The sequence below is a fragment of the Meleagris gallopavo genome, chromosome 9, assembly GCF_000146605.3.
Source record: "Meleagris gallopavo isolate NT-WF06-2002-E0010 breed Aviagen turkey brand Nicholas breeding stock chromosome 9, Turkey_5.1, whole genome shotgun sequence".
NCBI lineage: Eukaryota > Metazoa > Chordata > Aves > Galliformes > Phasianidae > Meleagris > Meleagris gallopavo.
The window spans coordinates 18,927,830-18,940,332 of record NC_015019.2 but is presented as its reverse complement, the minus strand read 5'-3'; the positions used below and the strand labels follow the sequence as shown (position 1 = coordinate 18,940,332).

The 12,503-nt window shown below is 43.4% G+C and overlaps 1 pseudogene; it reads left to right on the top strand.

Annotated features, from left to right (window-relative positions):
• LOC104912231 overlaps positions 1 to 6,769 on the top strand; it is an 8,399-nt pseudogene extending 1,630 nt beyond the window's left edge.
• Positions 6,770 to 12,503: the final 5,734 nt, after the last annotated feature.

Here is a 12,503-nt window from a genome sequence, read left to right as displayed (position 1 = left end):
CATAGTGGTGAAGCCAGTCTCTTTTCAGTGGTACGTGGAGACAGGACGAGGGGAAACGGACATCAGCTGCAGCATAGGAAGTTTTGCACGAATGTGCGTAAGAACGTCTTCACGGTGAGGGTGACGGAGCACTGGAACAGGCTGCCCAGGGAGGTTGTGGAGTCTCCTTCTCTGGAGATATTCAAGTCTCGCCTGGACGCCTACCTGTGTGACCTGGTGTAGGGAACCTGCTTTGGCAGCGGGGTTGGTCTCAATGATCTCTGGAGGTCCCTTCCAACCCCTACAATTCTGTGATTCTGTGATTCTGTAACTGGCATAGATTGTGTCAAACCTCATTACTGGGATAATAACTTAATCATTCAACACACTCACTTAAATCCAGAGAATCTGGAGAATAAGTCAAACAGGAAAATAAAATCAATACTTAGATATTATATTTAAAAATGTGAAAACACTGTCTGTTGTGAAAATAGAAAGCATACTACTAACTAGTAGAAGGCAAATAAAAGTCAGAGAAGGCTGGTTATGTTGGTTCTTTTCAATCATAATATGCAGCATGAGTGTCAAAAAATACTGTATGTCGCCATGCTTTTAGGAATGAAATATAGTTTTACATATAAAGAAGGCAAGAGCATTTGCATTACTGTGGGAATCAAATGTTTCTCCATGAGAACAGGATAATAATTATTTCATGATCTCCGCTGTCATAGTTCTTTTTGCAAGTCCTTCAACTTTACTTTTGGGGGGGGCGGGGTCTCTGATAGTTGGCATCACTTATCCTCTAGACGAACCTTCCCCAGGAATGCACTCTCAGAATATAGGTGTATATCTGCTTTTATCAGAGATACCGGCCTGACAAAATTATTTGGGTATTTCCAGTATTATTCATCCACATTGTGAAAGAAATGTAATGTAACAAAATGCAGTTGTCATTAATTGAATGTTTCAGAGCAGAACTGCTCATGTTTGTCTGCTTTCTGATCTGTGTGGAACAATCTTCTCTCCTCTCTTACATAGCTCAGCCTTGTCCATTTCGTCATGCCTGGCTTTAGAGCAAAGCCAAAGGAATGTCAGATGAAAAAAGTCACTGAATGGGAAAATAATATTGCTGGATTGAAGGATGGGTGGGAAGGAAGAAAAAATATAGTGACTGTCAGAGTCACAGAGACAGTGTAAAAGCTGCACTTTCTCTGCACAGTAATTCTCTACATTTCCAAAGTGTCTACATAAATAGCAGGCAGAAGGAGTAGAATATTTCTGGAACAAGAAAAACATTTTCTGGGCAGATTCTTTACCTTTCATAGAAAAAATGACAGCTGAGTTTGAGTGGGAAATACAAATTTAGTTTGGATTCAAGAGAAGGAACAATCATTACCAGAACTTATTAGAGTTCCATTAGAACTATTCAAAATACAGATGGAGAAAAAAATACCATGACTCATATGACAGCACCCAGCTGCTCCTGCTTGTGTGATTTGTGAGGAGCCCCACAGCACAAACAAAAGTACATTAAAGACACAGGAAAATACCTCAGTATGGCCAGCATGCCCATCTTCGTAGTATGTAGCAATGGTTTATGGTAATGGTCTGCAAGAAGCAGAGTGATAAAAGAAGCTGTCACTCTTCTGAGTAGTAGATCATTCAGTTTACATTTATCTGTAGGTCTTATGGACAAGAATTAGAGTTTAACATGAGCAGCTCTAGGACTTGCAATTTATGCACTCAATACGAAAAAAAAAGAGAATGTGGGATAAAGAAAGACCCTGCAAATGAGTAAACAAGCTCGGCAGTTACTTGTGCCAGATGTAAACATGCATGAGGCACCTGGCTAGTACATGTGACAAGGTTGTTATGGGGGTATAAAAGGTTGTAAACATGTTCTACAACTCTGTGCCTCGCTTGCCACAAGAAAAAAACTAAAGGAAAAAAATCTCAACTACCACAGCAGCTCATGATAGACCTCCAAAACAAAAACAGTCAGCATGAAAGGATAACCAGCATGTCAGGAATTAATGCTGATCTCAGATAGCTTTGTTGTTTTATTTTCTGCATAACAATAAGCAAGAATGAATGCTCAAGCTGGTAGATGTGACCTAAGACTATTCATGTAGTCAAATGTATTGTTTTGAATCATAAGCTGTCTTCCTACTGAAACAGCATATTAGAAGGGCTGTGCATGTGTATCACAGTTCTGGAGCATGCAGCTCTTAAATGTCTATTCTAGCATCTTACTATGGAATATAAATGCCATAGTAGCCAATAACTGATTTGAATTTAAAAAAAAAAAAAGAAAAGATTAAAGTGAGGCAGCACTATTCATGGATGCTATCTCCTAGTCCAGGAGTGAAAGAAAAAAGGAACAGCTTGCAGGAAAAAAAAAAAAATTGCCTAATTAGTACAAAGCATAACATCAGTAAGTTAAACGTTCTCATTAAAACTTTCCCAGATAAAAAAGCAACAATCATAAAGATAATTATGTCTGTTTTTTTTTTATTGTTTGCTTTTTGCATAAAACAAAAGCACAAAGAGAGCAGATAAAATCCATGTAAGGAGGTGTCAGCTCATGTAAATGAAGTTACTCTTTGCTAGAAGTTCAGAGGCTAGGCTCCAGCTGCCAGTGGTTAATTTTTTTGTGTGGGCTGAAGCCCCACTGCTCCCATTCTATTTTTCTAATTCTCATGGAGATTTCCATTGTTTTCAGATCACTGGTAATTTTCATATATTATGTACTAAACTTACAAATGGCTCACCAAATTATACAACTATAGTCACATTGAAGAGTGACAGTAGATTAAGGAATTCCATTAGAATAGGAATATTTAACTATCTGGCTATCCAGATTGATCCAATTATATAAGTATTTTAATATTGGCATATCTAGATCACTGTCACACAAGTGAGTGCACATTTCTATGTGCTTCAGAAGTTAGCTGGAGGCAGTGACACAGCCTAGGCAGCAAGATTCACATATTGTGAAGTCAGGATATATTCTAAGGGAGGTTCAAGTTTAGATGGAGATGAGACCACGAGAAAGCAGTAGTAGGTGTATAAATTTCTATTTATCTCAAGTACTATTGCAGAATGTATACTATGAATGTAAGCTAACTGCGTCTTCAGCGAAGATAGGTTGCTTTGAGTGACAGATGTTCTGAGTGATTTCTGGAAATAAAACCAGTTAGAAACTTTTTGCTCCCTTGTCATTTATTAGGCTTTCCATTTTCAAAAATATCATGTTTTTCACTGATCTCTCCTTTATAACTCAGTCTGTAACTGCTGTAAAGAGTAACCCCATTATATTTTTGTCAAATCACCTTCTTACAACCCTTCATTAAAAAAAAAAAAAATTTCAGTGATACTATGTCTTCCATTGATAACAGTCACTGTGTATTTGTTGAATAAATTTAATAGAAAGAAGTACTGGGTGATATTCAAGTATGGCAATGCAACATAATGGTGTTTTAGATATACCTGGTCCTGTTAAAATTTTATCCATCCCTCTAAAAGCATCCAGGCTTGACTACTCCTGTGCTAATCTGTTTCATTCCTCTCCTTACTGAGACTGACACTGACTGAGCATCAGTTTCCATATATAGGTGATGCTTAATTGCTAGCATGCTTGCAGCAAATTGAATCATCTAATTCCCACAGAGACAGTTGCAGGGTGAAGATTTTTTTTCACTGTGGTGCAAATTATGACTGCTCATGACTGGGAAAAGGCACACAACATTTAATGAGGATGTGGAGAGGAGGGAATGCAGGAAGAAGACAGGCTCTGACCCTCCTTGGGGCTAGAGCAATTCCTTCACAAAGCACTGGGGCACTCCGCAGGGTCTGCCCCCCAGCCCTGAACTAAATGTGCTGAGGCCTGGGGGGCACGGGAGCTGTTGCCACGTGGCCTCTTTGTCCCAGTCCCCCAGTTTCCACCCAGACCTCCTACTCACAAAGAATTTTCCATTGGGGGAACCTAGTTACAACCCACTGGAATCCACAGTGAGAATGCAGAGAGATGCCAGGCTAGGAAAGCAAATGGCTGTGCCTTCTTCCTCGTCTTGACTTCATCTTGACTGCTTTCTGGACAGCAGAATTTTAAATCACTGCAAGCTGCAAAGAGACCCAACTGCTCTATTGCACATCCTGAGCAAGAATTTTTTCATTAGGGTGCACTATCTTTCAGATAGATACTATAAATTATACTTAGAGCACACAAACTCACTTCAAGCCCAGGTGAGAAGATCAGTTTGAAAAGTGGGCTTAGGACAGAAATTAGTCCCATATAACATTCTTAGCAGAAGGGTTTGCTGTCTGCGTCTGTGTTGGGTTTTTCTGGCTCAGGAAGTAGTGAGTATTCTTGGTTTAGGACTGCAGAATATGGATGATTTTTGTTAGCTTCTGCACCTTTCCCACTGCTCAGAGAAGAAAGCCTTTGTCTTTCAGTAAATGAATTAAAAGATTGTCAGGGATTCATTGCAAAAAGGACAGTTTATTGTTCAAGATAACACCGAAGATTCACCAGTGTAAGAGTCTGCAAGAAAATGTGAAACATTTAAAATATAATGCAGTGATTAACGATGGGCTTTCCATAATAATCATGACAGTGAATGTACAAATAGAATAAATGCAATATTGAGGCAAATAGATGACATCTGACACAAAAAGTGACTTTTGTTTCATATTATTTTACTGCCTCCTCTTTCTCCCACCAAACAGAAGCTTTATTGACAAAATGTACTCTTGTAATTTAGTCTGCAGCCTTAAAGAATGTGCAACTCTGGGAAAAACTGAATTATGTCTTCTATTTGTAAGATAAGGAATGGCATTTAATAACTTAATGAGTAGGAATTTTAGTAGTTGTAAAAGAGAGAACTAATGGAATGCATTGTTCATCAATCTTTTTTCTTAATTCAGACATGTTGTTCATGTGGATAAGTGTCACATCCCTTATGTATTTATTAATACCTTATTAATACCCTAACCCACTGATACTCTAAATCATTAATGCTCTAAACCATGCACTAAAATCTCAAAAAGCTACAAAACTGTATCTCAACTTTTAATTTAATTTGTACGTGATCAGCAAATTTTTGAGGTTCTATAACTATCATTTGTAATCAGATACTTGGACAGCAAAGAAATTCACTTGAACTTCTGTCATTTGAGGTTACAGACTCTATCCCTGTAAAGCCTATATTCATCAAACTGGTGGAGGTAAAAAAAAATGCACCCATCATCATGACATGATGATGGTCTTTTTCAATTGCTGTTAATTGTTCTGTAGATACATCTTACAGACAAAATGATAACAAGAAGCTTGTAGATGTAGAAAAGCCACCCGAACATAAAAAGTAAGCATCAAGTCTGTTGTAGTAGGCGTTAATGAGGAGTTGGGATGTGATGGGATAGGACCTCCCCTGCTCTGCTGTGTGGGTCATCATACGTGCTTGAGGTGCGTAGACGAAGCACGTAGGATATATAAATCACTGTTTAGTCACAATAAACGCCATTTGCAGCATCCTCATATTGGTGTCAGTGCTGTTATGGTCCTAGTGAGGGGAGATAGCTAGCCCCCAGCGGACCAGACCTCGAGAACGGGGACAACAAGTGGTGCCCCATGTGAGGAACGTTGGCCTGTCGCCCCCCTGATGTCCCCCGAGGTCTGGTGTGTGACCTGAGGTCCGGAGTGTGGCCTGATCCTGCGCAGGATGGAATCGGTTGTTAAGGTATTGTTGCAGTTGGCCACTACAGTGGCCACGATATCCTTTTAAGGAGATGAGAGAATGCGCGGCCAATCAGGAGTCTCCTCGGCAGATAACTTCTTATCAGTCAAGGACTGAGCCGAGGGAGGCAGGGAGGGGAGGTGAAGGCTTTATCAGCCTGACACGGAGCTGAGGGAAGAGAACAGTAGGGGGGAGGCAGAAGCAGCTTCGTTTTGGGAAACTAAGAGAGGCACACTAACAAACTGGGGAAAGATCAGGTCTAGTCTGATAGATGAAGGAAGATCACTGGAAGTTTTCCCAGTTGTTGTAAACAATGAAGGAAACCCTGAGTGGGTACCTCTCGATCCGGAGGGCATTACCCGCCTGTTAGACTGTGTGGAGAAGTGAGGCTTGAACTCACCCCTCACCCTGAATGCCTTAGAGGCCATGACATCTATAGGTCCCCTTCTCCCTTACGACATAACGAATTTGATGCGCATGATGCTGTCTCTAGTACAGTATACATTATGGTCCTCAGAGTGGATGACAGGATTGCGAGCAGCTATAGGGGCTGCGGAATCAATTCCCGACCACCCATTACATGGGTTCTCATTAATGCGCTTGGCGGGAATGGTCAGGGGAATGGAGACCCCTCCCAGGGACAAGCAGCCAGGCTTAGGTCAGGGGAGCTTATAGCGGCTACAGACACGATGATTCAAGCATTTAAGAGAGTAGCCAAGGGTGTGGAGCCTGTGGACCCTTGGACCAAAGTGATCCAGGGGCTGACGGAATCATTCTCTGCTTTTGCGGACAGGCTCCTGAAGGCCATACAGGGGTCAGAACTCCCGAAATCGGCCCAAGGTCTAGTTATTATGGACTGTCTCCGGCAGCAGAGCCAGTCGGAGGTCAGGGAACTTCTCCATGCTGCTCCACAGCTTAGTACGCCTGGGGAGATGATCAAGTATATTCTGGATAAACAAAAGACAGCATCTCTGACCAATGAAGGGTTAGCGGTGGCTATCGTCGCTGCAGTTGGGGCACGACAGCCCCAGGGGCCATGTTATGTGTGCGGCTAAGCAGGTCACATTAAGGCAAATTGTCCAATCACACGCAGTGCGTGAGGATTGCGGGGCCCGGCCAGGGGGCTGATAGAGCCGATATGTTGGAACTGTGGAGGCCGTGGCCATACCGCCCGCCAGTGCCCAAGTAAGAGCATGCTCGGGAGAGATGAACAGCAGCAGGGAAATGAAGGTGGGAGAGTCCCCCTGGCCCAGGCCCCCTTCCCCATTTCTCTGACTGGGCCAATCCCAGGTCCTTCCCTCAAGTTCATCACGCACCCACAGTGGCGCTGACACTGGATTGTCAGGATCTGCCCCTCATTAAGATCGTGGTCTCATATGCTGGGGAATTACCCCCTGACTACGCAGGCCCACGATCTATATTTGTTACCGCACTTGTGGATTCTGGGGCAGATGTCACACTTATATCGGATCACGAATGGCCAAGTGACTGGCCATTGATTCCATCTCACGCGGTGGCGGGTGTGGGAGGTTCTCTCCTAGCAAAGAGGGCAAAGGATGAAGTCGAAATCATGTCAATAAATAGAGACGGGACCGCTGAAAGACCTGTCCTGGTAACTCCCTTTGTAGCCCAAGTGCCGGGTACATTATTAGGGAGGGACTTCTTGAGGGGGCTTGGAGCGCGCATTAGAAATTTATGATTAGGGCTGCTGTCTACCAATTGTCTGCCACTCATGCCATTCCATTACACTGGAGATGGGATGTCCGCCCCGTCTGGGTAGATCAGTGATCCCTTTCACGTGATAAGCTTGTGGCCCTTAAATATTTGCTTGCTCAGGAGCTTCGCCTTGGGCATCTTGAACCCTCACTTAGTCCGTGGAACACCCCTGTGTTCGTCATTAAGAAAAAGTCAGGGGCCTATTGCCTGCTACATGACCTATGTGCAGTTAATGCTCAGTTGGTCTCCTTTGGAGCCGTGCAGCAAGGTGGTCCTCTTTTATCAGCCATTCCCAGAGGATGGTCGTTAGTAGTAATTGATCTTAAGGATTGCTTCTTTTCTATTCCTCTGGCAGAGGAAGACCGGGAAGCGTTTGCTTTCACTGTTCCAACCGAGAATAATGCTGGGCCTGCCGAAAGGTATCAATGGTGGGTCCTGCCTCAAGGAATGGCATGCTCTCCTACCATATGTCAGCTTGTAGTGGGGAGGGCATTGGAGCTGGTGAGAGAGGCGTTCCTACAGTGTGCTCTCTGTCATTACAGAGAACATGGATGATCTCTTGCTAGCAGCTCCTTCCCTTCCAGAACTGCAGTTGTTGGAATCTAAGGTTGCGGATGCTCTCACAACTGCTGGTTTCATGATCTCTGAGCAAAAGATTCAGAGAGGCCCGGAGGTGGTATACCTAGGGTATCGATTTGGACCTGCTATGGTCCACCCGGTGGGGCTTGATATCCAGCCGAACGTCTCAACCCTTTGGGATGTTCAAAAGCTGGTTGGCGCAATACAATGGGTTAGAGGGGCTTTGGGGATTCCTGCTCAGCTCATGAAGCCCTTCTATGATAAGCTCAAAGGCGCAAATCCCAATGAACCCCGCACTCTCACCCAAGAAATGGTTTCTGCATGGCGCGAGATCTTGCAGAGCTGTATGGACGCTAAGCTCACTCGTTTTAACCCCACTGAAGCTTTGGAAGTGGCTGTGACTCGTAGTGAAGCAGGGGCGGCTGCAGTCATAGGACATGCTCTAAGTGCAAGGCCAGAGCCTTTGTGGTAGCTCTTTTCGGTCCAGCCGACACGAGCATTCACCTCGTGGCTCGAGATTTATCTACTCTCCTCCACAAGGCTCGGTTGATGCTTGTGCGAGTGTTCCTGTGGAAAACTGACATAATCTATCTGCAGAGTTCCTTTCGTGAATTGCAGCCTCTCCCTGAGACTCTTCTTGTTATGCTCCAGGGTTTTGGAGGCAAATTGCTTTTCTCAGACTCCCTGCCTGTTTTTTTTTTGAATTAGCGCGCCCTCTCCAAGTGTCATTAGCTATTAGGGTACATGTCACTCCTCTTCAAGGGCCCATTCTGTTTACGGATGCCTCCTCTGGCACGAAACAGGGAGCAGTAGTTTGGCAAGGCTCCGGTTGAGTATGGGAAACTGCTATCTTTACCGACCCCTCTGTCAGTGTCCAGCTTTTGGAGGTGAGGGCTGTGGCAATCGCGGTAGAGATGTGGTGAGATATTCCTTGCAACATAGTGACGGATTCTGCTTTCACAGCTAAGCTGCTGGCTCGAATGGGTCAAGAAGGTTTACCCAGTTCAGAGGCTGTCAGTATCTTAGAAGATGCATAGGCTACTCATTCGGCCCCAGTTGCAGTTTTGCATGTCCACAGTCACTCAGAGGTTCCGGGGTTTTTTACGATAGGCAGTGCAGTAGCTGATAAGGCTGTGGGTACAGCAGTCTTTACGATCAGAGCCACACATGATCTTCATGCGACCCTTCACATAGGCGCTCGGGCTTTGGCACGAGCCTGTTCTATTCCCTTGTCAGCAGCTCATGATGTAGTCCAGGCGTGTCCGCATTGCAATTCTGCTCTGACTATTGGTGCAGGAGTCAACCAACGCAGTTTAGGGCCGTTGCAGATCTGGCAGACAGATTTCACATGGGAATCTCGAATGGCCCCTCGGTCATGGCTTGCTGTTACGGTGGACTCGGTTTCCACCATGATCGCAGCTACCCAGCATGCAAAGACCAATTCGTCCATGGCACAGAGCCATTGGGCTGCTGCGATAGCTGCTATGGGGTTACCCAGTCAGATAAAGACAGACAATGGGTCTTGCTTCACTTCAAAATCGACCCAGGAATGGCTGACAGCTTGGGGAATATCCCACTCCACAGGGATTCCTGGTAACTCCCAGGGGCAGGCAATTGTGGAATGTGCCAATCGCCTCCTCAAGGAAAAAATATGCGTCCTTGGGGTGTTGGAAGGGTACCGGGAGAGAATCCCGGTCAAGAGACAAGCAGAAATCCTAGCTAAGGTTATTTATGCGCTGAATAACTTTGAACGGGGAGAAAGTAATTGGACTCCAGTACAGAAACACTGGCAACCCAAAATCCTGACGGAAGGACCTCCGATAAAGATAAGAATGGAAAGTGAACAATGGGAAAGGGGATGGTCAATATTGGTTTGGGGCAGGGGCTTTGCTGCCGTTAGGCATCAGGAAACAGGGAAGGTTGTTCAGGTTCCATCAAGAAAGATACGACCAGATACTAGCATAAACTAATTGGATCATGAACCCTCCCATTTGCAGGTTTGGCTCCTCGAGAGGCCCAGAATACAGACAGGATTGACGAAAGAACAGGAGAAGGAATCACTTCTGAAGACCTCACTCGTCGAGGAAAAGTGTCCTTAATAGCGCCGGTTAAGAATGTAACACTTTCGCTTTTGCTCATAGTACTCTTAAGGCCCGAGACACTTATCTTGATACTGAACAGAACATTTGTCATCTTTGAAATTCATCCCAATGGGACACTTGAAACTTGACACTTGAAGTGCTTATATATATTGGGAAAGAGTGTGTTTGTATGAGGACCTCTTAAAATTCTATACTTATAGATGATATTGTTGTAGGTACCAGTAATCACTCAAATCTCTGTGTCTGCAACTTTACTAGTATTGTAGGATGTGACTTTAGTTAGCCCAGCTTGAATCACCTAAGAATGTAGTATATCACCCTCTGTATGATCTACGTTAGAGTAATTAGGCGGTAAGCAAATAACGTGCTGTAACGGGGCAAGGCTTTACTGAGATTTATTAATTTACCGAGCATGGGGACGGGGAGATGTTGTAGTAGGCATTAATGAGGAGTCGGGATGTGATGGAATAGGACCTCCCCTGCTCTGCTGTGTGGGTCATCATGCATGCTTGAGGGGCGTAGATGAAGCACGTAGGATATATAAATCACTGTTTAGTCACAATAAATGCCATTTGCAGCATCCTCATATTGGTGTCAGTGCTGTTATGGTCCTAGTGAGGGGAGATCACTAGCCTCTGACGGACCAGACCTCGAGAACGGGGACAACAAAGTCCCTGTCTGAAAAGTTTCCTTCTCTGTGTCAAAAAGGGATTTACCTCAGCAATAGCATCATGTGAACTTGTTTATTTTGGACATTTGAATGATTTGCCTCCAAGTACTTGGATCATGATGTGTGTTAATATGCAGCCTACTGTCAATTAAAAAAATCATCTAAAATGTGTTATGAAGCTGCTCTGTCTTAGGATATTATTTCTTTATGAACACAGTGCAACAGATAGAACTAGAGTCCTAGGTAAATACGTAAGACATATGTGCATGCAAAAGCAGACAGAGAGCAGAAAATTCAAGTCAATGGTATGAAAGTAAAAGTAGAAATAAAAATTGGGCTGTATTATCAGCTCCAGTGTTTCATATTCTGTATATATCCTCAGGTAATTTTAATTTTAACCTGCAACAAATTTATCTGTTTGCTTTACTTCTCTGTTTCAGAAACAAAAATAATTGAGGAGAGCCTGCAGTAATTTGTTCCTCTTGTAGATTGATGTGAATGGTTATTTTTTGCTGTATTGTTTTATCATACAGGCAGCCTAGTAGCAGATGTCTTACATTTATTTAGCTGTTTGAAGCCCAGTCACAGCCATTCCACTCAGTCAGGTAGTAGGCATACTACTATGCCTGTATAGGATATGAGACCTAATCAATACATTTGATCTCTTTATTATTTTAATTTTTGTCTCAGAAGCTCACTACAATGGGATTTCAAAACATTTGAGCACAGTGGGAGGGCCAGTAATCCAGTTATTTGGTTTTCTTGCTGAAGAGAATGGAGACTGGGAAAGCCATCTTTCCCTTGCTCCAGTGAGCAAGCTACAGGCCTTCATTAGGCTTTAAGCTTCCTGTGTAAAACATACTCCAAGGACTGCAGCAGGCCACTTACATAGAGCTTGGAGGGCATAACTGGGACATGGTTGTGGCGCACTGGCGTTCTGTCCCAGAAAAAATGTTCACCACTAGAATCAAGCACTCATCCTGAAGTTCTCATTCCAAAATTAAATGCCATCTACCATATGAATAAATAATAATAAATTAAAGCAGCATGAGTAAATTTAAAAAAAAAAAATCACAATAATTTATTCTGTGACTCATCTATTCTGAATTGCTTTTCCAGACTGCATATCTCAGACTATCTTTCAGTTTTTCTTTTTTCATGATTATGTTTTTGCATGTGTAAAATGTCCCTCAATATACAAACTGGATTTATTCACTGCCTAGTCCATATTAATAAAAATAGTTTTAGATAGTACTTGCTTTTGCAATGCAAATAATTTTGTTTACTTCTGCTACTCAGCAGAACCTGACCTACTTTGTATGCAGGTTGAGTCTGTGTGAATCGTACCCAAAGAAGAATTCAGACAACCAAAATGAAGTATGCAAAATATAGCTTTAGATGCTACATCTGGAGCTGCACTTTCTGGTTTTGAAAGTCAAGGGTAATTTCAACAGGCTTCAAGGTTTGGGTGGCTATAAAGTTATAGCAAACCAGTCTCTTTATAACATAAAAATATATATGTTATAACAAAGCTGGAGCACCTCCCATATGGGGACAGGCTGAGAAAGCTTGGGCTCTTCACCCTGAAGAAGAGAAAGCTCCAGGCAGACCTTACAGTGGCCCTCCAGTACCTGAAGGGCCCTACAGAAAAGCTGGGGAGAGACTTTTTATAGGGGCACACAGTGACAGGGTGAGGGGAATGGGCTTTAAACTGAAAGAGGG